This window comes from Lolium perenne, chromosome 7, assembly GCF_019359855.2.
Source record: "Lolium perenne isolate Kyuss_39 chromosome 7, Kyuss_2.0, whole genome shotgun sequence".
Classification (NCBI taxonomy): domain Eukaryota; kingdom Viridiplantae; phylum Streptophyta; class Magnoliopsida; order Poales; family Poaceae; genus Lolium; species Lolium perenne.
This window is the reverse complement of record NC_067250.2, coordinates 61,768,877-61,773,831: the sequence shown is the minus strand read 5'-3', so window position 1 is coordinate 61,773,831 and position 4,955 is coordinate 61,768,877.

Here is a 4,955-nt window from a genome sequence, read left to right as displayed (position 1 = left end):
GGGGTGGGAGAGCTAACCAGGGCTCCCGCGGTGGCTGGCAGTGTGCGTGATGTCGATGTGGACGACGGCGAAGCTCCTGGCACCGGCGGCGTCTCCTGGATCGGCTCCAATCGACGGCGGCGAGGTGCGGTACTGGCGGGCTCCGATCTTCAAATTGGAGCAGCTCCGGCGACAATCGAGTGAGTGGTTGGGTGGGGGAGAAGCAGTGGAGGATGGTGAACGAGATGGTGTGCTCAACTTCGTCCAGGGAACGCGGTATTTATAGATGGCCAAGGGTGCGGCGTGGCCGTGATGAAGTCGACCGAGGTGCGGCGATTCCGGCGAGGTGTTGGGCTAGGCAAGGGTGCTACGGTGTTCTCCTCGTCCAGGCGAATCTGTAGGTGGCGATGGCGCGGTCGGGCGGCGTCTGTGGGCGAGGCATTGCTTCCGTGTCTGCCGTGCTGGTCGCGGGATCGCGTCGTCGTCTCCGGCGGCGGCGGGCACGGGTCGTGTCTGGGCGCGTGTCTGGTGGCTGCGTGGCGACGCGGCGATGCTCAACGGCTGGTCAGCGAGTCCAGGGCGTGCTCGTGGTGACGGCGCGGCGCGTGGCCAGTGTGTGCCCGCGGCGTGCACACGCGCGACGTGAGCGGCGTCCAGGGCGAGTTTGGGCGCGCGCGTTCCGGCTGCTGTCGGGCTCCTCCTCGACCAGGGCTGGGCTAGGGTGGCGTAGGAGAGGCGGTGGCACACGGTGGCGAGGTGGCCAGGTTGGGGAAGCAAGGGGAGAGGGGGTGGTGTGGCATGGCCGGCATGTGGCCGGCATGGCCATGCCATGCTCTCTCTCTCTCCCTCCTTAGCTCCACTATGTTGCATTTAGGGTTAGAGGGGGCAGGGGAACCATTTGGTGCAAGTTGGGGTAGGTTAGTTTTAGTAGATCACTATTTGCTATAGTGTATGAATAGGGTTCAAATTTGGAAAATACAAAAATATCCAAAATGGAAATAATTCAAAAGGTGAAAGTTTGTGATATGTGAAGGTTGAGATAAGTTGTAATTGACCAGAGATGAATTGAGGTGGTGGTGGAAAAATTAGATTTCAAGATTTGGCCAAAATGGCTAAGTGAAGATTGTTGAACTTGTTATAAAGTTGCCACTTTGGATGAGCATAGCTAGTGATCAAAGATAAATTTGGCAGGGTGGTCTTCATCAAAGTTGTTCACCTTGATGTTGACTTTGAAATGGTGCAAGGAGTTAGCAAGAATTGGTTTGAGAAAATTGAATTGCAGGGGCTCAAAGTGGTGATCAGACTAAAATTGGCAGATTTGGTCATCATCACATGTGAGTTGGAAAAGTGTTTGAAATTCATTTGAATTGTGAAACCTTGGTTCCAAAAGTTGTAATAAGTGTTTAATAACATTATCCAACTATTAGTGAAGACCAAATAGGTCTAGGGTCAAAATTTATAAAAATGCCATAGGGCATATGTGAGGGTTTTTAGGGTTTTGCATTTTATGGATTTTCTCCTTCTTTGATTTTATTTGGTTGGTGATCTTCACATGATCACTCTAGGATTTTAGAGCACATCTAAATACAAGTAATAACAATCATCATGGCATATCACTCAAATGCACAAGTCCTAGGCATGGTACTATATGCAAAAGAAAAGTTTTTGTTGGTTTGAAATTTTGCTTTCTGGAATTCTCTAACTTTCTTTTTATTGAAATTTGGGGTGTTACAACTATACCTACCTACTACATGGTATTTTCCGCCATTCCAAAGTAAATTGCTTGAGTGCTACCTTTAAAATTCCATCATTCACCTTTGCAATATATAGCTCATGGGACAAATAGCTTAAAAACTATTGTGGTATTGAATATGTAATTATGCACTTTATCTCTTATTAAGTTGCTTGTTGTGCGATAACCATGTTCACTGGGGATGCCATCAACTATTCATTGTTGAATTTCATGTGAGTTGCTATGCATGTTCGTCTTGTCTGAAGTAAGAGCGATCTACCACCTTATGGTTAAGCATGCATATTGTTAGAGAAGAACATTGGGCCGCTAACTAAAGCCATGATCCATGGTGGAAGTTTCAGTTTTGGACATATATCCTCAATCTCAAATGAGAAAATTATTAATTGTTGTTACATGCTTATGCATAAAAGAGGAGTCCATTATCTGTTGTCTATGTTGTCCCGGTATGGATGTCTAAGTTGAAGAATAATCAATAGCAAGAAATCCAATGCGAGCTTTCTCCTTAGACCTTTGTACAGGCGGCATAGAGGTACCCCTTTGTGACACTTGGTCAAAACATGTGCATTGTGATGATCCGGTAGTCCAAGCTAATTAGGACAAGGTGCGGGCACTATTAGTACACTATGCATGAGGCTTGCAACTTGTAAGATATAATTTACATGATACATATGCTTTATTACTACCGTTGACAAAATTGTTTCATGTTTTCAAAATCAAAGCTCTAGCACAAATATAGCAATCGATGCTTTTCCTCTATGGAGGACCATTCTTTTACTTTCATTGTTGAGTCAGTTCACCTATTTCTTTCCACCTCAAGAAGCAAACACTTGTGTGAACTGTGCATTGATTCCTACATACTTGCTTATTGCACTTATTATATTACTCTATGTTGACAATATCCATGAGATATACATGTTACAAGTTGAAAGCAACCGCTGAAACTTAATCTTCCTTTGTGTTGCTTCAATGCTTTTACTATGAATTATTGCTTTATGAGTTAACTCTTATGCAAGACTTATTGATGCTTGTCTTGAAGTACTATTCATGAAAAGTCTTTGCTTTATGATTCACTTGTTTACTCATGTCATTACCATTGTCTTGGATTGCTGCATTCATTACATATGCTTTACAAATAGTATGATCAAGGTTATGATGGCATGTCACTCCAGAAATTATCTTTGTTATCGTTTTACCTGCTCGGGACGAGCAGAACTAAGCTTGGGGATGCTGATACGTCTCCGACGTATCGATAATTTCTTATGTTCCATGCCACATTATTGATGTTATCTACATGTTTTATGCACACTTTATGTCATATTCGTGCATTTTCTGGAACTAACCTATTAACAAGATGCCGAAGTGCCGGTTCTGTTTCTGCTGTTTTTGGTTTCAGAAATCCTAGTAACGAAATATTCTCGGAATCGGACGAAATCAACGCCCAAGTTCCTATTTTCACCGGAAGCATCCAGAACACCCGGGAAGGACCAGAGGGGGGGCACTGGGCCCCCAGACCATAGGCCGGCGCGGCCCAGGCCCTGGCCACGCCGCCCTATGGTGTCGTCGCCCCTTCGACCCTCCTGCGCCGCCTCTTCGCCTATTTAAAGCCCCTGGATCGAAAACCCTGAGACGTTCGACGAAACCCACAGAAACCTTCCAGAGCCGCCGCCATCGCGACGCCAAGATCTGGGGGACAGGAGTCTCTGTTCCGGCACGCTGCCGGAGCGGGGAAGTGCCCCCGGAAGGCTTCTCCATCGACACCGCTGCCATCTCCACCGCCATCTTCATCACCGCTGCTGCTCCCATGAGGAGGGAGTAGTTCTCCATCGAGGCTCGGGGCTGTACCGGTAGCTATGTGGTTCATCTCTCTCCTATGTGCTTCAATACAATAATCTCATGAGCTGCCTTACATGATTGAGATTCATATGATGATGCTTGTAATCTAGATGTCATTATGCTAGTCAAGTGAGTTTTACTTATGTGATCTCCGGAGACTCCTTGTCCCACGTGTGTAAAGGTGACAGTGTGTGCACCGTGTGGGTCTCTTAGGCTATATTTCACAGAATACTTATTCACTGTTGAATGGCATAGTGAGGTGCTTATTTATATCTCTTTATGATTGCAATGTATTTGTATCACAATTTATCTATGTGCTACTCTAGCAAAGTTATTAAAGTAGTTCTATTCCTCCTGCACGTGTGTAAAGGTGACAGTGTGTGCACCGTGTTAGTACTTGGTTTATGCTATGATCATGATCTCTTGTAGATTGCGAAGTTAACTATTGCTATGATAATATTGATGTGATCTATTCCTCCTACATATGCATGAAGGTGACAGTGTGCATGCTATGTTAGTACTTGGTTTAGTCTGTTGATCTATCTTACACTATAAGGTTACTAAATATGAACAAATTGTGGAGCTTGTTAACTCCGGCATTGAGGGTTCGTGTAATCCTACGCAATGCGTTCATCATCCAACAAGAGTGTAGAGTATGCATTTATCTGTTCTGTTATGTGATCAATGTTGAGAGTGTCCACTAGTGAAAGTGTAATCCCTAGGCCTTGTTCCTAAATACTGCTATCGCTACTTGTTTACTGTTTTACTGCGTTACTACTGCTGCAATACCACCACCATCAACTACACGCCAGCAAGCTATTTTCTGGCACCGTTGCTACTGCTCATATATATTTATACCACCTATATTTCACTATCTCTTCGCCGAACTAGTGCACCTATTTGGTGTGTTGGGGACACAAGAGACTTCTTGCTTTGTGGTTGCAGGGTTGCATGAGAGGGATATCTTTGACCTCTTCCTCCCTGAGTTCGATAAACCTTGGGTGATCCACTTAAGGGAAAACTTGTTGCTGTTCTACAAACCTCTGCTCTTGGAGGCCCAACACTGTCTACAGGAAAAGGAGGGGGAACGTAGACATCACGGCTCCCAAGCCCTGCCATGTTGACACCAAAAGAGAAACCTGGCTCGCATCTTAGGGAGTGACTGAGATCCACCATGTTGACGCCAGGAAACGGATGTGTGTCTACTTTCATGGCAAATTGTCCGAAGATTAATCGGCCTGACTCTATCGCCATTTGAATCTGTGCGCGCAACACTTTGCAATCGTTGGTGGCGTGGGTGAACGTGTGATACCATTTGCAGTATGGTCTACCGTTCATCTCATGTGACGTAGGAATTTTGTGGCCTTCGGGTAACTTCAGTTGTTTCTCC